This window comes from Prosopis cineraria, unplaced genomic scaffold (genome assembly GCF_029017545.1).
Source record: "Prosopis cineraria cultivar Desert tree isolate PC_DT_omini unplaced genomic scaffold, ASM2901754v1 PC1421, whole genome shotgun sequence".
In the NCBI taxonomy this organism is placed as follows: domain Eukaryota; kingdom Viridiplantae; phylum Streptophyta; class Magnoliopsida; order Fabales; family Fabaceae; genus Prosopis; species Prosopis cineraria.
Window position 1 is genome coordinate 1 of NW_026556746.1, and position 23,766 is coordinate 23,766.

General features: G+C 30.8%; 2 pseudogenes; both read left to right on the forward strand.

The window, feature by feature from the left end:
• The first annotated feature begins 2,635 nt into the window (after positions 1 to 2,635).
• Positions 2,636 to 8,535, forward strand: LOC129300085 (laccase-15-like; annotated as a pseudogene).
• Positions 8,536 to 14,036: 5,501 nt separating this feature from the next.
• On the forward strand, positions 14,037 to 16,594 carry LOC129300086 (laccase-15-like; annotated as a pseudogene).
• The last annotated feature ends 7,172 nt before the right edge of the window (positions 16,595 to 23,766 follow it).

Below are 23,766 nucleotides of genomic sequence, written 5' to 3' on the forward strand. Positions count from 1 at the left end.
TAATAGATATATCATAAAGGGAATGGGCCTGGTATGTGAATCACTTGTTCAAATTTGTGGTCACACTATACAGATTGTCGCTTTTATGCTATAAATTATAGATTCAAATGTTATAATTGGGTCTGATTGGTTAGCCACACTTGAGCCACATGTAGCAGATTGTAGTCAAGCTTCCATCAAGTTCTTGCTGGGCAAAGAGTTTATTATGTTAGTGGGTTGTCAAGAAGCCTAATGTTCTGTAGCTCATTTTCATCAATTATAAAGGCTTCAAGAGACTTACTCAGTTAATGAGATATACTTCCTGTAACTGGTAATTAAGTTGATGACACATAAGTTATACTAGAGGTTTAATTCCTAACGAATTGGCAAAAATACTTCATCAATGCAGAAATTGTTTTTTGAAACCCTTATGATCTTCCTCCATCTAGATCGTGTGACCATTAGATAATGCTTCAACCTAGCACCAGTCTTGTGAAAGTTAGGCCTTATCATTATCCTTATAGTCAAAAAAACCAAAATTGAGCAAATAGTTGAAGAACTACTGTAAGATAGGTTCATTCAACCTAGCGTGAGCTCTTTTTCAGTACCAGTATTATTAGTAAAAAGAAGGATGGTTCGTGGCAAATTTGTCTTAACTTTCAAGCTTCAAATGAAGTCACTGTGAAGGACTCTTTCCCAATGCCCATAGTTGATGAACTGCTTGATGAGTTAAGAGGCTCTCAATAATTTTTTGAATTGGATTTATGTCCAAGGTATCACCAAGTCTAGATGTATGAAGCTAACCATAAGAAAATTGCATTTCAAACTCATCAAGGACTTTATGAATGGCTTATTATGCCTTTCAGTTTGAAAAATTCCTTTTCCACCTTTCAAGCTTTGATGAACTCTATGTTTAAACCTTATTTACGTAAATTAGTACTTTTTTTGATGACATATTGGTGTACAGTGCTTCTTAGTCCTGCATCTAAAGCATGTGGATCAGGTACTACAGACACTAACCTAACACTAGCTATTCATGAGACTACCTAAGTGTTCTTTCAGCCAAACACAAGTAGATTATTTAGGGCATGTGGCAAACTGTATAGCGCATAGCCATAGATCCGGTCAAGGTGATTGCAATACGAGAATGGTTGATCCTATAGAATGTGTCTCAATTAAGGGGATTCTTAGGTTTGGAGAGATATTACCATCGCTTTATTTATAAGTATGCTCAAATTGCAACACCCCTCACCAAACTTCTCTAAAAGGATAATTTTTATTAGACAGAGGAGACAACTAATGTATTTTCTACTCTTAAGCAAGCATTAATTGAGGCTCTAGTTTTGGCACTACGATTTTTCTATGCTTTTTGTTATTGAAACTGATGCTTCTTGGAGTGCCATAGAAGTTTTTTTAAGTCAGAATGGTCACCCGATTATATACTTTTCTAAATAACTATCACCAAGGGTGTAAGCTCAGTTTGCTTATGTACAACAATTATTTGCCATCACTCAAGTTATGGTGAAATTCAACCATTATCTTTTCAATCATCCATTCGTCATCAAGATAGATCAAGAAAGTTTAAAATATTTAGACCACTAAATACTACAAATGCTTCAACAAGAGTTGTATCTTCCCAAGAAATTGGGTTACAGATTTACAATAGAGTATCAACCTGAAAAGACCAACTTAGCAGCCAATGCGTTGTCTCGCATCACTTACATGGCTTTGCATCAGTTGCATTCATCTTTGTTTAAAGAAATATTAATAGCTACCCATCAGTCTCCTGCATTATAACAACTTTAAAGCCTAGTTGAAACTGAGCCCACTTCCCATCCTAACTACCATATATGGGATGGTGTTCTTATACTCTCATAATAGGATAGTTGTACCTCATGAGAACATAGCACTCATGAACCCTATATTGATTAAGTTTCATTCCTTTGCCTTTGGTGGATATGTGGATGCTTTAAGCACATTTCATTACCTCATGGAAAATGTTTATTGGTTGGGTATACAAGTATATTTAGACTTTTGTTCATAATTGTTTGATCTGTTAGAGAGCTAAGGTGGCCCAGGTGTCTCTAATAGGTTTATTGTGTTCTTTCCCTGGCACGTCAATATACAATAATCATGGTAATTATTGATCGGCTTTCAAACTATGCTCACTTTGCTCCTCTGAGAGCGAATGATACAAGTCAATAAGTTACTAAGATCTTTTCCAGAATGTGATCCGTTTTCATAGGATGCCTTGAATGATCATTTTTGATAAGGATAAGGTGTTTACTAGTTTGTTTGGCATGCTCTGTGTCATTTGCAAGGCATTCAATTGCAAATGAGTTTTGTGTATCACCTAGAGATGGATGGCCAATCTGAAGCTCTGAATCATAGTTTAGAGGTGTACCTGAGGTATTATGTTTATCAGTGTCCTTGACGTTGGTTGGAGTATCTACCATAAGCTAAATATAGTTACAACACCTCCTTCTATTTATCTATTAGCATGATACCATTTAAGGCGGTTTATGGCCATGAACTATCAATTCTCATTTGTGGTTATTCAGTGTCTGACACTGCTCCTAGTCTTCATACTTAATTAAGATAACGTGATGCCTGGCTTGCTTCTTTCAAACTTAATATTCAACATGCCCAGGCTCGCATGAAGTGCTATACAGATCGCCACTATCATGCGGAAGTCTTCAATGAAGATGATTTTGTATTCATAAAGCTTCAGCCTTATCACCAGCATTCGGTTCATTTCTGCCACTATCAGAAACTGGGTTTGAAGTTTTTTGGTCCCTTTAAGGTGCTGTAGTGCATTGGTGCTGTCACTTATTGTCTTGAATTGCCAATGCATGCCCGTATCTATCCTGTGTTTCATGTTTCTCTTTTGAAGTATTGTTATGGTTTAGTTGATTCAACTTATATACCTCTTTCACTACTCACTGATATTAAAGGTCTCATGATTCAACCACTTGAGGTTCTTCAGGTGCGAACTATCTAATGGGGAGGAGGTTGGAGCCCACAAGTTCTTATTCACTGGGATGGCTTGAATGAGCACATGTGGGAGGATGTTAAGTCACTTCTCTATGATTACCCATCGTTTGACCTTGGGGACAATGTCAAAACCATAGAGGGAGGTATTGTCACACCTCAACTTTAGATAGGTGAGCTAGCAAGTAATGTGGATGGTGATGAGCTGGTGTTTAATGCAAATGACATTGCACCTCAGTAGGTGATTTTAGAGGTACCATGCAAAAGAATTTGTGCTTGTAGAGTCACATGGAAAATACATGATGCACTTGATGGATTGAATAGTATTAAATGGGATAGGGGGTAATGATTAAGTTGTTAAGTTTGTTATGATTAGTCTCTCTTTTGCTATACTCTCTCCCCCCTAAACTTTTCTTTATGCTTCTTTCTCTCTGAGTCATTTTTCTACCCTGTTATTGTGGAATCTATGACTGTGGCTTACTGAATAATATAGAGAGTTGATCATATCTTGTTATTGCCATTTTGTGATTTGTGAGTTTGTGACAGGGGGCAACTTTAATATCTTCTTCTTCTTCTTTTTCTTCCATTGTCGGTCATTTTGTGCATATGAGTGTGTTCTATTGTTGTGTGTGAAGTTGCAAAATTTTATTCTAGCTATTCTAGCTGTCTATGTGGTGAAAGAAAGAAGAAATTTAAATTGAATTAGAAACATTTTTATGCTTGTGAGTGTGGATTGATATGCATGTGTGTGAAAATTCAGAATTTGAGTGTGTGTTCTGATGCTGCAGTGCTACTATAAGGACGAGACAATTCAAATATTAAGCTAGAAACTTATCTTAAAGCTTGATAATGATATACTCATGGGTTATAATTTTTGAGTTAAATTCATTGTTGATTTAATTGATTGGTATGGAAGATTTGGTTGGGATAAAGTTGGGAGAGACAAGTTGAGAGATGAAACTTGTAGAATGATGACTATAAAATGTTGTTAAAAGCCTTGTTAGAAGAAATTGAACTTGGTTTTGAATATTTTGAAATTTCTTGTGTCACACCCCAAAAATCAAGTGTGACCAGGAGGGAACATGGGTACAAAACTCACATCCCTTAAATCTTGATTAGAGAAACTTCTAGGTTAATACTTTGAACACATTAATAGGATGATTAATTTTTTTTTGCAATATTAAATTAGATATTCACTTTTAAAAGAAATATGAGGGTCTTACCTATAGTTTACATGGAACACCTAAGATCAAAGTCCAACATAAGTACAAAATTCAAAATTTCCTCAACTTAGGATTTGTCTAAAGTAATCCTTCTACTTCAACTCAGCAATAAAACTCTTCAATAGACACCTCAAGACACAAGTTTAACTATACCATCTGAGATCAAAAATATCTTTTCGAGTGAATAATGTCCCAATAATAAATAATTGAACATGAATAAAAGGAAAGTTTGAAACAATTATGCGATTCAAAGAGGCAACGATTTTCATAAAAATTTAAAAATCTTCGAAAATAAAAGAATTTTATAAAGTTTAAATAAAATCTTGAACTATTAAAATATCATATCAAATATTATTATCACTTAATTGCAAGAAAATAAATAAATAAAATAAATAATTGTAAATAGTTTACTAATTAAAAACCAATGGAATGTCAAACCATCAAATAATCAAATTTATATTATAGGGACTTATCAAAACAATTAACAAACATGGACACACAGTCCACGAGGGTAAATAACCAAACGCGGCTCTTGCCACGAAGACAAATGTGGACACACAATCTATAAGGGTAAGTAACCAAACACAGCTGAAGCCACGAAACAAATATAGACACATAGTCCACGAGGGTAAGTAATCAACACAGTTAAAGCTACAAAACAAACGTGAGTACGATGCTCATAAATGACCATCTTTCCATTCCACATGCGTTAGCCATCGCACGGGGCTAGCACATCCTATGAACACCTTACTAGCTAGATGTACCATGGCACGCTAAAGGCTAACAGAATTGCCGTTAGCAACCGGTGTTTTGTATAAAGTCTTCTTGAAATCCATTTTCAAACATGCGAGAAAATCATCACTTTCACAAAAATTTTATCTTTTCAATATCAAACTCGCATGAACTGAATAAAACATCAATTCTTTCAAACATGAAAGCTCACAATTAATATTTCATAAACTTCTCCATCGATTTTCATGATTGTCTTCATTGAATAAAAGAGTACTAAAATTTAAAAAATTATTTTTGTCAATCTAATAAGTATATATCATGACTCCAAGAAGTAAAACAAATTTAATTAATAAAAGGAGCTAATGCAAGAGAAATATATAATATCTATAAATTATTAAATCAATATTTTGATAAAGAAAAAATTTTAATTTATAAATTGATTGGGACGTTATCTACTTACCTGTAATATTCTCGAGTGTAACTTCACTCTTTACAGTCAAATCTTTCTTCTTCTAAGCACCCTATTCAATATACAAGATAATTTAATGATCTGTTACTTGAATTTAATAAACTCTTTTACAATATCAACACCATCAAGATCACTTAAGTTTTCAACTAAATATAACACACACACACACAGAGACACACACACACACACACACACATACACACACACAAAGTTCTTCTATCACACATTTTTCAAAGTTCTTCTATCACATGTTTTATCGAACACCTTAGGTGTGTTTTCAAAATCAAATCTTAAAACAACATTATCATGTATAACCAACCATGCAATTTCTCAAAAGCCAATTCGTATCACAATAGCTTTATAAAAAAAATCTTCACAAAACTCAAGTTAAATCCATGGATAATTAACACCTAAACCAACTATGGGCTTATAAAAGTTAATGAAATATCTAAATGTTTTCATTCCAACAGACACTTTATCAAACATCTTGTAGCCATCATTACTTAAATCATAACAACAAGTTCATTTCTCTTTTAATCTCCTTATAACACACAATAAAATTTTATTCGGCCTCCTACAATTCCAACAAACTTCCTTCTAATATTACTACAACATTCAATAGATATTCCAAAGTTCAATACATACATAACAATTCAGTACTTGAATTATCAAAAAAGTTATTTTCTTTAAAAATCTCTATTTGTAATTTCAATTTCCTTTTAAGCATTTTATTGAATATCTTATATGCATCCAAATTCAAATAAATAGCAAGCCTCTTCATTCTTAACATCCTTTCCAAAATCTCTCAACATCAATATTTAGCTTAACCAACTAAAATCATGCATAGCATCAACTAAAATTGCTACATAATTTCTATTTTATAAGGAAAAAAAATCGTAACAGCAACAAGAAAAATAGGGACGCATCAATTCAGGGAAGAATAAGCATGATTTACACTGCTATTAGGGTCATACTCACGTAAGAAGAAAGAATCAACACTTTACCTCAACCAAAAATTAATCTACAGTTTTTTTGACTGGATCGAACATGTCTACTTTACCTCAACCAAGAATCAACTCAATATAAAATGATTTATTTATCAATGGCATTTTTTATAAAACACATTAATTACACCTTAAAATACTAGAAATGTACCTTTTTGACATCTAACCCTTAAAAAATATCTTATATTTATAAACGAAAGGAGTATATTGATGATTCAGGAGGTATTTTTATAAGAAAAGTGCTGACTATTAAGTGTGAGTTGTGAATGTAGGAGAATGGTGGACGAGTGATATTGCTGAGGTTTACAATGAATTTCTATCAAATGGGCAAGATCCCAATAATTCGGATGCTTATACTATCAATGGCCAGCCTGGAGATCTTTATCCTTGTTCCAAGTCTGGTGAGAAAAGTATAACACATATATTAGATTTTATAGTTTGTGTGTGTAGTATATTTCCTTAGAATTATGTGGAACAACACAAAATACTTATGGTGCATATGGATTAATATAGATTTAGATTTGAATTTGAATCAAATTCCTCATTTAGTATACAAAAATTTATGAAATTCCATTTCTTCTTATATATAATTTATTTGTAAATTTTTAATTTTCTCTACATCCTACTCATTTAAAATTCTAGCTACTTCAAATATCTTGTTCTCTTCATATTGTCACTATTGATACTGTTATGATTTTTATATCTTTTCTTATCTTTTGTGGATTAAAAAATAGAGATAAACTTATCATTCTCAATTTTTCATTTTCATTTCAAATCCCAACTCATTTATCTTCATTTGAAGTTTTTAAAACTAGCCAAACAAAGGATTTTAAATATATGGATTTTACATGTGAGATTTAAAATATGAGATTTTAAATCTAAAATCCAAATTCATCAAATCCATCAGTCCAAATGCCATCTCTTAAAAGTTTTCTTCATCATCCATTCATTCTATGAGACAAATAGTATGTTTTTCCAAATATAAATAGTGGAATCACATATTTGAATGTATTCAATATATACAGGAACTTTCAAGCTCATGGTAGATATGGCAAAACCTATCTTCTCCAAATATTCAATATAAGTAAAAGTTTGTTCTTCACGGAATCTGTTAATTCTTTGCCATGCTTGACTTGTGACAACGCGACACGTCTTTCTTCCAGCATGAACAATATAAGCTTCAAGTTGCCTTCAAACAGTAACATTTTGCAGGCTTACTACAACAACATTACTGGTGTTTATGAGGAAAATTTCCCAGATGTGCCTCCATTGTTTTTCAATTTCACTGCTGAAAATTTACCTAGGTTCTTGGAGACTCCAAGTGTGGCTACAGAAGTGAAGGTTCTTGAGTATAACTCCACAGTGGAAATTGTTCTTCAAGGGACTAACTTGAGAGCTGGGACAGAACACCCCATGCATCTCCATGGACATAGTTTCTATGTGGTCGGATGGGGATTTGGGAACTTTAACAAAGACAAGGATCCTTCAGACTATAATCTTGTTGATCCTCCCTATCAAAATACTATAGCTATTCCCAAAAAATGATTGGGTCACCATAAGATTCAGGGCCAACAACCCGGGAATGGATATGTTGCATTCTTAAATTTAATGCCTTAATTTTCTAGTGGTTTATTTTTTTTGGTAGATTGTACACATTTCGCCTTAATATTGTTGAAATTATTTTGATCATTTTTTAATTTTTCTAATTTTCATAGGCCTCCCTTTTTATTTTCAAAAATCATACAAAGCTATCCTGAAAATGAAGACATTACACAGGTGTACCTGAGTTTCTTTCAAATAATTGTATCAAATTTGTCACATCTATTGAGAAAAAAATTGAGTACCACTAAAAAGAGAAGGAAATAGATGATAGTTCTATGTAATATTGGTAAAATTAATATATATATATATATTGATTTTGATAGCATAAGATAGATCTCTTATTATTATAACAAAATTCATGAAAAATTATATAATTTACTCTTCTTTTTTTTTTTTTGCAGGTGTATGGTACATGCATTGCCATTTAGAACGTCATGTGACATGGGGAATGGCTATGACTTTCATTGTGAAGAATGGTAAAAATTCACATGAGCAGATGTTACCACCACCATTAGACACGCCAAATTGCTATTAAGACAAGCACCACCAATTTTTGTTTCTATCCCCAAAGTTTGTATTTTTCTTATTGTGTATTTGTTTTGTTGTGATATTTTTTTTCTTGTTTAGTTTTTCAATAAAAAGGTAATTATTTAATCTTTGGGAATAGGAATGAAAACGAAAGAAATATATTTGATGAACAACTGTTATGTTATTGTTGAAATGTCAATGATAAGAATAAACTGGTGTTTTTTGCCAGTCAGTTAGAGTAACGCTGTTCAAATTGTCTTTGGTGTCTTTTTTTTGTTAAAAAAAAAAACATTTGACTCTATATTTGACAATTCTGGGTTTTCATCATTTATTAATTATTGTTATTATTATCATCATCAAAATGTTTTGTCATTATTTGGGGTGGGAATCACGTCGGGAATCACGTGAAGTTATAATGCATCTGTCGTAAAGTCTTCGATAATAATTTGTAATCCGTTCTGAAAAACTGTGGGAATTTTACACCTAATAGGGGAAAAAAGAAAGTTAACTTTCAAAGAATTGACTTTTTTTTTTATGTTATTGGAATACTATGAACTTGTTCTTATCCAAAGAAACTTCGACAATGATCGAATACTTCAACTTTGCTTTGTCATACATAAGTTTTAATTGCAATTCGACCTTCTCCAGCACCAACCGCACATCGAAGTGAATAATAAGCTAAAGGCTAAAATAATACTTCCTCCATCCTAATTTATAAGATACTTTAGATGAAATATTCAATGTTTCTAAATATAAGATATTTCGACAAAATAACGTTCTATTAATAAAAAAACTTTTTATTATCCTTCCTATTATATTCTCTTTCTAATATTCTTTTCCAAATAGAGTATACAATAAAGAGACATTTTTAGAAATTTATATTTTTGTCTTAAAAAATAATATTGTAAAATGTATTTGATGAACTTTATTCATTTGTGTGATTTTATCTAAAAATATCTTATAAATTGGGGTGAAAGGAGTACTCCAATTTAATTATATTTGTCATTTAATATTATTGTTCACTACTTATTCATCATAGTTTTAAACCAAGCAAGGCACTAATTTGAGAGATCAATAATCAGACCATGATTGAATCGTGGTTGAACCAGCTAGGATTAACTTGAGATATTATTTTTAATTTTATATCTTATATCATTATACGTGACAATCTGTAAACTATTATTTGAAGATTAAAGTTATAAAATGAAAAGAAATAATTTTTTTATTTGTGAAATATCATTTTATTAGTATATAATAATATTAACATGGAAAATTTAAAAATTATCATTAGCTGTTGATGATAATTTTTTTAAAAAATATGATAGGGTTTGTAGATAGATGGAATTGGATAGCTAGAAGCAAAGAAGTTATTATAGATCTTAATAATCATTCTAAATTTGCAGTTGGTAAGATCTTATCATTATTTTCTCTCCACTGATTATTCATTGTATAAGAAAACAACAAAATATTAGACTTCTAAGAGGCTTGCAAAATCTAAAGTAAAAAAAATAAAGTTTTTTTTTTTGAAAAATATAGATAAATAAATAGGAGAATAAAAATTTGTAAATATTAAAAATCTATATTTACATTAAAAAAATAGTTGAAAAAGAAGGGAGGGGAGTAATAAAGAAGGCTTAATCTAGATACCATCTCAATATCCATCAAAAGGTGGATAACGTGTGTCTTTTCTATAAAAGGCACGCAAGGAAGGTAGAGTGTACGTAGAGCTATCAATTAGGGTTAGCCTAACTCTTGAGGGGTTAGGGTTTAAACGGGCTGACCCTAACAAACCTTATTATGTCTTAGAGATCCCTTTTTTAAGGCCTAACTCTAGTCCTTAGGGCTTCGGCCCTTTTTTTTTCTTTTTTCAATTTAAAATTCTAAAAATATATTTATAATCCGAAAAAAAGTTATTATACATAAAATTAAGTTTAAGAAAATAAACTTAAATCAATTTACATGACAACAAATAAAAAAAACTTAAATATTCAGGTCTAATATCAAATAGTAATATCAAAATTAATACCAATAAAAATTACATTTGGCTAACATTATTAGCTAAATCTTAATAAATGAATGAAAAAAGAACGAATGAGTCTAATATGTTCATTTCTTTTAATTATATATTTAATCTTCTATTTTTTATATTATAATTTAAAAAAATAATAAAAAAGCTTAAAAGAGGTGGTCCTAGCCCTAAAGGGCTAGCCTTTTTACTTTTGAGCTTAAAAAAGACAGGCTTTTTAAGCCTGAATTACCACTTTTTTTAAATAGAGGCTCAGTTCTAGTTATTTTCAGGCTTAAAAGGGTTGGTCCGATGGGCTCGACTCTAATTGATAGCTCTAATCACATGTGTAGTGTGCGTGGGTGGGGAACCTTTTTATTTGTTTATCATCTTTTTCCCTTAGATTTTCCTAATCATAATCATTTATTAAATCTATTATTAAAACATATTCATCTGATGCAGAAATATTAAGGGAAAATGATAATAAAATCCCTCTAAAATATATAAATGATAATTTAGTCCCTTGAAATGTTATAATTCTCCTGAAGTCCCTAAGAACTTTTTTATTGTTAATGAATTTATGTCAATTACCAAATTACCTTTGTTGAAAATAAATAATTCACAAGCTTTGTTTAAATATTCACAAGTTTTATTCTTATATTCATAACAATGCAACAGCAAATAAGAAATTTAATATGCGAAGTTGTGATTTGCTATTGCATTATTGCGAATATAAGAAAGAAAGTTGTGAATATTTAAACAAAACTTATAAATTATTTATTTTTAACAAGGATAATTTGGTAGTTTATATAAATTCATTAATGACAAAAAAAGGCTCCAAGGACTTTGGAAAATTATGACATTTTGAGAGACCAAATTTTCATTTATATATTTCAAAAGGATTTTATTATCATTTTCTCAAATATCAATGGTTTTGATTTATTGGTGGTGGATAGAAAATAATGATAAAAAAATGGAGAGGTTTCTCTGCCTGCAGTAGAGTGTTGAACTGCATAGGTAAAAATTACAGTTCTTTTGCAAGTTTGATTAATGGTTATGCTTTTTTATTTCAAGTATACATTTCTATTTTTTTAAAAAATTAATCTACAGTTTTTTTGACTGGATCGAACATGTCTAGTTTTGGCCAATTTTACCGATATTTGACCAGTTTTCTCGGTGTTTAGTTATAAGGATTATAATGGATTAGACCACGAACTAGGGACTAATCGATATGATTTGGTTTTTAATAAATTGGTGTTGTTCGTAAATAATTTTATTGTGTTTATTTCTCACTTCACTTAATTAATTAACTTTAATCTATATTTTTCACACACATACATACTGTTATACATGAATAGATTATTTAGCTCATCAACATTGAGTTAGGACTTGAAAGAATATTCAATATAATAGCTTTAACGACCAAGTATTTAGTTAATGGCAAATTAAAGCCGCAAAACACAAAAGCAACCAAAAATATTGAATATTATTATATTCTTACGCGTAATCATGCATTCATGCTGATCTCAAAACATCGCAAACTACACACAAACCGCTCTCATTTAAGCATTTTGATTTTGAAAACATCCTTGTCTACAAATAAAATATCATTTAAAATGTTGATTTTATCATTGAAAATGTAACTCATTAAAAAAAATTTCTGAAATATAATTTCTATTTTGAACCTAACAATTGCGTTAAACCAGTAAGCATTCAATTTATTGTAGGCTTTGTTGAAATATGACGGTTTCATTTTTATTATAAACATTTAATATAAGTGTTTGTTGTCAAGATAAGTAGTATAACCAAGGTTGTTAAACTCATGAGTTTAAGTAAACTCATAAGTTTAAGTAAACTCGTGATAGGAATGTAAACTCGTATTACAAACTCAGATTGTAAACTAGTAAGAGTTTTTCTCTATTAACAAAAAGCCAATAAAATATGACTATAATTTAATTTAAATATATTAAAAACATAAATCATTGAAATTAAACCCATCTTTATTGATAAATTATTTGCAAGACATAAAATTTTAAAATAGGAGAACTTATTTTTGGTATTTTTTTCTTTTTTTATTAATATTAGTTTTTTCATTTCAAATTTTTTCTTTAAATCAGGTCCTATAACTTTTATGAACTAAATTCTTCATAGTTTATACTTAACTCGCTCAACTAAAAAAAATGATGAGCTTAATTAATACGTTTAACCAAACTTGTATCTAGTCCGAGTTTATAAATTAATTGACATGATTGTGTAAGTTAAAAATATAAAAATGATAAACTCAGAGATAAACTCACGAGTTTAATCAAATCTGTATCCAATCAGAGTTTATGGGTGAATTGACACGATTTTATAAACTAAAAATATAAAAACGTTAAACTCTTAGAGTTCAATTGAGAGTTTGACAACTATGAGTATAACTTTGTATGTATGCTTTGCTATTGAAGGTTTATGAATAACTTGACACTTTAATTAATTATATATAATAAATATTATATTAATATTGATCATATTAAAAGATTATTTTGGAATTTCTCGTATAGATGAAACTAAAAAAATAAGGCGAAAATAAAAGGCGGCAAGTGACATATATCTCTGGTAATCAACACATAATACACTTGACTAAAGCGAAAGATGAACAATTATAATTAATATATGACCTTTACTTTTAATATTATTAAATTTAACTAACGAATCGATAATTCTAAACTAGTTGGTGTATTTGTACTCAAAATTCTTAATTCAAATTGGAATGTGTAGCGAGATAAGTTTAATGATTGAAAAGAATCTTAGCTGTTGCTATCTTTGAAATTTCAAAGAAATCAATGACCTTTTTTTCAAGGAAAAAAAAGTTGAACGTATCGCAATTTCAAGGCTTTAGTATATTTATTTAGCCTTTGACTTTCTACATTTGTTGGTTTTGGATTTTCATAATTTATTATGTGAATATATATATTGTTACAAACTTTTTTCTGCTCTACAGCTGATGCAAAAAAATAATAATAATAATAAACCGGTTAGTGTTAACGAAGAAATGAATGAATTTAGCAGCTGGCTTCCCATCATCAGCCCATAAAGGAAGAAACATTCAAAATAATTGACCAGCTTTTTACATTTGAAGCCAAACCTTGAACTTGTTCTTATCCATTAAGAAACATCCACACCCTATGCGTGCTTCTTCAACTTTTTGTCTCGTAATCCATAAGTATATTGCTATTTCCTATAACCTGAAACAAAAAACTATTTGATACAGCAGCTAGTTTCTGATGACCAAGTAACATGTTTGTCAGAAAGAATATTTTGACAACGACCTGGCAACATATAATATAATTCAAAGACTTGGACAAAATAATAAAGGCCAAAAGAACAAGCCACACAAATTGAAAAAGTAGTCTTACGCGTAATCATGTTCATGCCAAAGCCTCTCGCAAAACTATATATATACCTGCATGTGTGGCCACCATCTTCAAACATCTCAATCTCGCATTTCTTCAAGAAAAAAATATAAATCAAGTTTTTCTCTTCAATCTCCCAACACAAGCATTGATCGGCCGGACGAGAGCAATTTCTGGAAGCAACAAACAGCATCAGAAAAATTAGTGATCGGTGGAGACCAACTCTTCAAGATTTTCCATGAAAATCTCAGTAATATTCATCTTACAAATATTAGGAGTTTTGCTCCTCAACAACCTCCTCGTTTCTCATGCACTAAGGCATTATACTTTTGAGGTATGTTTCATTATGGTAGTAATTCAGTTTAACTATATATTTTGAAATACTTCCAACTCTCAAAAACATAATGAGATTATATAGACATATAATATATACATGTTCTAACTTGCATCACATGACCCTTGTGGTTGATTCAATGCAGGTCAAAGAAGCATCGTACACAAGACTGTGTAGCTCCAAGAACATATTGACAGTAAATGGGCAATTTCCAGGACCACCCTTGTACGTCACCAAAGGTGAAACCATAATTGTTGATGTCTACAACCGAGCCAACGAGAGCATCACCATTCACTGGTACGTTAATCAGAAATAAACCAACGAATCCCACATTTTTTTAATTCTCTATCAGTTAACGTAAAGCTAAGCTTCAAGTAATTTGTTTCAAAATTAATTTTAAAATTTAATTTATCAATCTTTCACAGGCATGGAGTGAACCAACCAAGATATCCATGGTCAGACGGCCCCGAATTTATCACTCAGTGTCCCATAAAACCAGGTCACAAGTTTAGCCAGAAGGTCATATTCTCTGAAGAGGAAGGCACCCTGTGGTGGCATGCTCACAGTGACTATTCTCGAGCCACGGTTCATGGCGCTATTGTCATCAAGCCTAAGCCAGGAACTACCTATCCATTCTCGAAACCTCATGCAGAAGTTCCCATTATATTGGGTATTTATTTGAGAACTAGACTTCAGACTCATATATTCGCTCTCAAGTTTTTCAAGACATACAAGTGATATTAATTATATATGTGACGTGTAAAAAATGCAGGAGAATGGTGGAAACAAGATATTGTTCAGGTTTACAATGACTTTCGTAGAAGTGGAGGAGACCCCGTGTTGTCTGATGCTTACACCATTAATGGCCAACCTGGTGATCTTTACCCATGCTCAAATTCAGGTAAATATTATATATGATTGCCCGTTGATTAACTTTATATCTATGTGTTGATTCTCTTCTGATGCCAGTTATTGTTTGTAATATAATAATTCTTATTTTCTATTCATGTCAGAAACATTCAAGCTGAACGTTCGACATGGCAAAACCTACCTCCTTCGAATTGTCAATGCTGCACTGGAACAAGTCCTATTCTTTGGCATTGCAAACCATAAACTGACAGTGGTAGGGACAGATGGAAGCTACATCAAGCCAGTGAAAGTAGATTACATCACTATCTCACCTGGTCAAACTATGGATGTCTTGCTCGAAGCAAACCAACCAATAGGTCGCTACTACATGGCTGCTAAGGCTTATTCCAGTTCTGCTAATGTTCCATTTAACCCCTCGAGCACCACTGCAATCCTTCAATACAAAGAAGCAGATACATTTCCACTTCACCAGTCCCTTCCATGCCTTTGCTTCCAAACTCAAACGACACTGTTGCCTCCACCAAGCTCTTGAGCCAATTTAGAAGCTTAGCAGACAAGAATCACCCCATTAATGTGCCATTAGAAATAAGCACCGAGCTTTTCTACACAGTCTCCGTCAACACATTACCATGTCACAGCGGTACAACGTGTGTTGGCCCAAATCTAGATCGTCTTGCCGCTAGTATGAACAATATAAGCTTCAAATTACCTCCTGGGGCTAACATTTTGCAGGCCTATTATAACAACGCTAGTGGTGTTTATGGAGACAAGTTTCCTGACACACCGCCACTGAAGTTTGATTTTACAGGCAATGACGTGCCCCAATTCTTGTGGACTCCATCGGTGGACACGGAGGTGAAGGTGCTTGAGTATGGATCCACGGTGGAGCTAGTTCTTCAGGGAACTAATGTGCTTGCTGGAACAGAACATCCTATTCACTTGCACGGACACAGTTTCTATGTTGTGGGTTGGGGATTTGGGAACTTTGACAAAGACAAGGATCCTTTGAATTACAATCTTGTTGATCCTCCCTATCAAAACACTGTGACCATACCCAAAAATGGCTGGGTCACCATAAGATTCACCGCTAAAAATCCAGGTATAAATATTTTACGTACATTCACTCCACAAGAAATATTTGAAGTCCTAAAGATTATATTTTTAGATCTTATACATTGATTCAATTTGGTCTGGATATGCAGGTGTATGGTTCATGCATTGTCATTTAGAGCGTCATGTGACGTGGGGAATGGCTATGACTTTCATCGTGAAGAATGGTAACAATCCTGACGAGCAGATGCTACCACCACCACTGGACATGCCCAAATGTTGATTTCAATTTCCCAAGGATAAAGACCATGGAAATTCGTTTAACATATTCTTGTATTCGTTTTTTTTTTTGAAAAAATTCTTGTATTCTTTTAATTCATAATGTCTTCATTCATTCTTTTGTTGATCTTTATTAATTGTGTAGTTTTCAAAGTCTTGTATGACGCTTGTCTTTTTTAAATACTTTGAAATAAAATCATTGTTTTGAATTTTTTTTTTGGTTAAAAAAGAAAGTAGAATGTACAATTTTTCTTTTGTTATGTGCTTAATTTGCAAATGGTTTATATAAATTGAATTACAAGAATTGTTACAACAATTAGATACGGCAACACCAAAAAAGAAATGAATTGGGTGGTAATCAAATTTTTGATACTTTAAACATCTTTTCCCAATAAAACAAAGTATAGGAGTAAGTTTGACCAAATTCAAGCTCTAAATTTCATTTGCAAATATGCTAATCAAATTTTTACAAGCTTAATATGCATAAAAATGATTAAAATCAATATTTCTAAATTGAAGTTTGACTAAGAACTCGTAAATATTTCAAATTCAATTTTAACACAAAAATAGAGCATGAACTATAATATACGAAAAAAAAAAACAGTTGAGGGAAGAGATAATGTAAATTATGATTTATCTTAGTCCAGCTCTACCACTTAAGCCCATGTCTGGTCTCCAAGCAAAGCATTTGAGATTTCTCCATCATCTTTCATAGTTTGAATCATGCACTTGTGAGCTACTACAATTGTCACGCCTTGAAAATGAAGGTTGACCGGCATGGAATGTGAATCATGTCAAACATCCTCGTAAGCCTCAAATTATAAATTCATTTTGTTTCTAAAATATAATCAAATTTATATTGAAATCATAACACTTTTGATATTAGTTATTATAACAAAATTTTAACATAGTCATAAAAATTTCAGCAAAACCTCCATTGTAAATAGAATTTTCCAAAAACTCTACAATACACTAATTCAATCAAAATATCAAATAATTCAAGAGCTCAACTCTTTCCAACCAGCAAACAGTATATAAATCAAAATAAAAACTCTAACTATAAACTATATGAAGCACATAATCTTACTTCCAACTTAAAATACATAAATCAAACTACTTACATAAAGTGGACGTAATGTTAAACAAAATTCCACCCAAAACACTTGTACACCTTTCAGAGATGAGTAGTGGGATCAATGTTAGCTAATAAATCTGAGATCAAAACAAATTTTTCTAGTAAATAGGATCCTCACAAATAAAATTTAAGAGAGTAAAAATAATAAGCTTAAATAATCATGTACAATAATTGAAAGGTAATAATTCATTATAATAACTAAAAAATATCTAAATTTTTATCATAAAATGAGAATAAATTGGAAGCATTTTATTCTATCCCCCTTAAAGAAAAAAAATTATTCATACATAAATCAAAATAACATGTTAACTGAAACCATTGAAATTTTGAAAATACATGTTAATCAAAATTTAAAATTGTGAGAACTCAACAAAATAGATAAGAAATATGGACACACAGTCTATGAGAGTAAATAACCAAACACGACTTATGCCACGAAGACAAACATGGACACACAGTCTACGAAAGTGAATAACTAAATGTAGCTTGAACTACAAAACAAGTATGGACATATAGTCCATGAGGATAATACTAACCAAACAGAGCCTGAACTATGAAACAAGTATGGACACATAGTCCACGAGGGTAATATTAACCAAACGCAGCTCAAGGATATGAAAATCAAATGCAGGTATGAAGCCCATGAACAACAAACATGAGAACCAAGTCCACAAAACAAACTAGCAAATTATTAACCATAGCGCGCTATGAGCTAATGGAACTGCTGTAGCAGCAATGTTTTGTTTAAAGTCTTCTTAGAAATCACATTTCAAACATGCGAGAAAAATAATTATATTTACAATAGATTTACATTGCTAATGCCAAACTCACATGAATTGCTTCAAGTCTCAAAATTTACCAAAATAATACTTCATCACTAATGTACAAGTTTACATTAATTGAGTAACCAAGAAATTCTAGAGTCTAATAAACACAAAAATGCCTTCATCAAGCTTGAAAATATATTTCTCGAAGAAAAATAAATGTACATATCAAATTTAATTATTCTTCATCAATATTCTATAATTTCCAAAACTAATATAACATGTAAGAGTAAAATATTTCAATAAAAGACTATTAAAATAAATTAAATGGGATGCTATTCACTTACATGTTGAAGTTTTAATTTTTTAAAATATTTTTTTTCAATTTCTACTAGGATTATCTTCTTCCATACACCCTATAAAGATATAATAAACAAAATTTTAATAGATTTCTAATTTTTAACACAATTCCAAATCAACCACTATCATTTAAAATTTCAAAACTAAAATTCATACTTTAGAATTGGCCCTTCATTCATCTTATTAACCTCCTCCATATAGCTTTAGCCATGCCACTCTCTTTACTTGAGGCAAAATTTCTTTAGGCTTTGTAACAATTACTTTAGGTTTATTATTTCTAACCATTCAATTAAAACATCCAACAGTTTATCACTAACCATACAAATCCCAAGAACCAAGATGTAATGACTTCAAAATTTAACTTAAATTAAAATCTATAATTATATGATTTAAATGCATCTTATTAATTTTTGAAGTAGACATAACAGTGGATTGGTAGCTTAGTGGTAATGTAACACTCCAGAAATTGAGTAAAAATGAAATAAATGATAAAGGTTTTATCATGACCAAAAAAAATTTAAGAACTTCAAACAATGCAATAAATTTTATTTAAGCATCAAAAGAGGGGGTGATGTAAATTCAGAAAAATTTAAGATAAATTAATTAATTAATTGATAAAATTTTTCTCTTGGTATTTTGACTTAAATTTTTCTAACCCTAGAATTTTAGTAGAATTAAAAATTTATAATAAGAAATTTTGAATGTATTTATTTAAAGTTTTGGAGTAAATTATAATGACTTAGGAATTTAAGTAAGATTAAAACTAATGATAAGTTGTTGATTGTATTTCATTAATTCATGGAACAAATAAGACAAGAGAGAATGTTGGGTGTAATGATGGAAATTGTTTAGTAATTCATCTATTGGTTAGTGGTTCGAGTTTTGCTGATGTTTGAGGGGTGTTTTTTTTTTCAGCCGTTGGTGAGATTGCTATATTACCCTTTTTGTAAAAATAAATAAATAATAAAATAATAATAATAACAATAAAATCTGGTGGGGCACTAGTTTTTCCTAACAAACTTAGGAGTTAGCTTCTCTCCATTTTCTCTCCACTTCCCATATCAACCATTGGATATATTTTCAATGGTTTAGATTTGATGTTTCATAAAATTATTATTATATTTTTTTTAATAAAATTTTACATTTTAATAATAATTTTATGAAACATCAAATTTGAACCATTGAAAAATAGATCCAATGGTTGATATGAGGAGTGGAGAGGAAATGGAGGGGGGGAAAATAGAGAGAAGCCAACTCCCAAACTTTGGGTCTTATTTGGTACATTTCGCAAGGAGTTTATTATATAATACTCTTCCCCCTCCTTGTCAGTTAGAAGCTGGAGAACAGAGTGAAAGAAAGCGTTCGCGTCTGTCTCTATGTCTCTCCGTCTTTCCCATCATGTAGGCTTCATCTTGCCGTCGATGTGCTTGTCTCTTCACCACCAACATGTGTCCGTCACTTTCCTTGGCTGTTCTTCTGTCTTTGTCTAGTAAAGTAGTTGAAGTTCTTTATTTATGCTCTGTTGCGTGGCTGCCGAAGGTGTGTGCGTGTTTAATCTTTCTTCTTCCTTTCTTTCTCAGCAGTTGAATGTCCATGTCTATGTGCTTAGTAAGCTTAAGTCCTTCCTCTTTTCAATCTATAATTTCAGTTTGTTTCCTTCTCTTGGGGCAGCCAAGCTAAAGCTCTTCTCCTCTTCTTTGTGTGATCCGTGAAGTATGGTGTTGCAACCTATTAAATAAGGATAAATGTGAAAAGATAATGTTAGTTGGAAGACATTTAATTAGTGCATTGAGAAGCAAAATTTGATTAAAATATCTTATATTTTTTTAAGAGAAAAATATATACTAAAACTTGGAAAGCCCATTATTGTTCACAAACCACAAGGAATATATGGGTCTAGAGAGAGATCTAGCTCTACAATATATGTATATTTTATATGTACCTATTATAATGGGAATTTCTGCATACGGCTTTGGAAAAGGATAAGTAGTTCCTGGCTGAGGTTTAACAATGATGGCTCCATGAACTGTGGCTCGAGAATAGTCACTATGAGCATGCCACCATAAAGTGCCTTCTTCTGAAGATATGGCTTTTTGGCTAAACTTTCCACCTGGTCGAATGGGACCCTGAGTAATAAAGTCAGGACCATCAGACCATGGATATCTTGGTTGGGTTACTCCATGCCTGCATTAATTTAGTTTCATTTTTATTTTCACAAAGCATTAATCTAGATATACATGCATACATGTCCTGAATTTTATATATAGGGAAAATATAATTATCCTTCTTTGATTACGTTTACACTTAAATTTTTTATATGATATGATGATCATTATTTAATCACAGTTTAAAGATTAATTTATAATTAATTCCTTATAGTTTAATAACGGAGGAATGACATTGAAACACCAAAAGATTGTGTAAACTTAAATAAGAACCAAAAGATTTGAACATTTGAAATAAGGATCAAAGGTGATTTAGTGAATTAGTCTAAACTCACTCATATTTCATGATTTGCAGCTATCAGAACAAACAATTTGCAACTGAGATTTGGAATTTGTAAACATAAAACTTGTCAAATATATTATTACTTGAAAATCATTTTACTTTACAAATTAACAAATCTTACTTATAAATTCATGTTTTGAAGGTTGCAAATAAGGCTATGAGAGTAGCAAACTACGGGAAGTGATAATATATATTTCGAGAGATTTTACATAAATTACTGAATTTCATTTACAAATTCTTGTCTTGATGCTAGTAAATCATGGAATGAGTAGCAAATTCTTAAACCAATTCACTAATGCTATGTTTGGACACATATTGATTTGGATTTGGATCAAGTTCCCTATTTGGATACTTAAAGATTTGTGGATTTGGATTTTATTCCAACCCAAATCCAAATTTTATCTTAATTCATTTGTTATTCCAAACCTCCAAATACATCTTCCAAACACTACCTAATAATAATAACATTTGTTATTTAAATTGAGCCCAAACAGAGAATTTTAAATACATAGATTTAAAATGTGATATTTTAAATTAAAATTTCAAATCTAAATATACGAATACAAACACTACCTAAAGGATCTCTTGTCCTTATTTTGGATGTCCATATCTCGTTTTTTGATAACCTAGACGAAGCCCCATTAAACTTGGGCAATATTATTACAATCCGCTAGCAATAAAGTCCCCATCTCGGGAGATGGGAAATTAAAACGAAAAAAACCAGGATAGCTATTCAGAGCCTGCTTCGCTATATGATCTGCTATACTGCATTTCCAGATTACTTTACTCATAATAAATAAATAAACTGATCATTGTGCCTAAATTTGTAGAATAATTACAGGAAGGAAAGGTTTTACCAATGAATGGTAATATTGCAGTTGGCTCTGTTATAGACATCAACAATGATAGTTTCCCCTTTCGTAACGTACAAGGTAGGCCCTGGAAATTGATCATTCACAGTTAATATGTTCTTCCTGCTGCACATTCTTGTGTAGGCTACGTTTTTTATCTTCAATTCAATTCATTAATCATACAGTTATATCTTTTCTTTCCTCAAAACAAAAAGATGTTATAATATCATTTACTTCTCCAGTAATAACAGAATACATTCATATTATTCTATATCAATAATGCATTTATATCTATTATTTATATTATATAATAAGTAAACATTATATATTTGATCACCTTATTCTGTTTCCTGTTAATTGATCACCTCAACATAAGGATTAACAGCGTTAGTTACATGTTAGCATATTTAACATTGATAGTATCATCTCATCATATTTTTTGGGACATATTCAAAAATAGAAACATTAATATTGCAAACGGGATAAACAGAGGAACCTGAAACAACAAAAAAATAAATAAATAAATAATAGTAGAACCTATACCAAAATTTGTTAGAACTACAGGGACCAATAATGTTTTCTAAAAAAACAATTAGCGAAGAGTGTCAAGAAAGTATACCACAAAAGTATGACGCCTATAAGCTTCACAAACGAAGAGAACATTGATGAGCAGAAGCACTAAGATCACTGCAATTTTCATACTGGCAAATTTTCTCAGAAATATGGATACATCATGTGAGTATGAATGTATGATCAATATTTAATATTTATTATGAGTGCCTATGAGATTTTCTCTTTCATGAAAATACAAGATGTGATGCATGTATTTATGGTGAGACTTGCGTCAGAATTGTGTATTCTTTTTTTTTGTCCTCCTCTTATTCACCAACCTTCAAAGGGAAAGTAAATTTGAGAATTTTTTAAGAGAATATTTTATAGAAGGACCATGAATTTTAGAAATTTTAAAGACGGACCAAAAATTTTTTAATACTCATGTTTTATATTTTTAGAACTTAAAAAAATTAATGATAATAGTTGTAAACATTAAAGCTAAGATAAGCATTAGAAAAAAAATTGAGATTGAATACTAAAAAAATTGATTAGATGAGAGTTGAAAATATTAAAGATGAATATTGAAATGATAAAATTTAAGTAGAGAAAAAAATAATGAAATGAACGGTGGGAAAATTACATGAAAAAAAAAAATAATCATCAAGGACTTTGGTGTTTTTTAAGATTTCATAAATGTAGTCTCTAACTGTAATTGTCATTATCCAATTGAAGATAAAGACACGTTTTTTACTTTGTCACGATCTTTATAGTGAAGGAAGCTTCATGGAAGCGGAGAAAGAGAAAGCCTTTTCGTGACCATTTTCATTTTCTCATATTCAACCAATAGAAATGAGACCTTTTATAAAACAATAACAAACATGTCCACTTATTAACTAAAATCAATATTTTTAAAATTGGATCAGTCTTTGAATTGATAATTAATATGATATTCAAATTATTTGCAAGGTGTAATAAAATTATTAGTAATTGAATAACTATATTTAATCAATCAATAGATAGTATAAAAATTTAACAAATCATATTATTAATAAGTTTTAAACAATATAACTCATTTTTTCTAACAAACTGAAATACTTTCATTCGCAAAGAAAAAGTTACAAATTAAAGGATACAG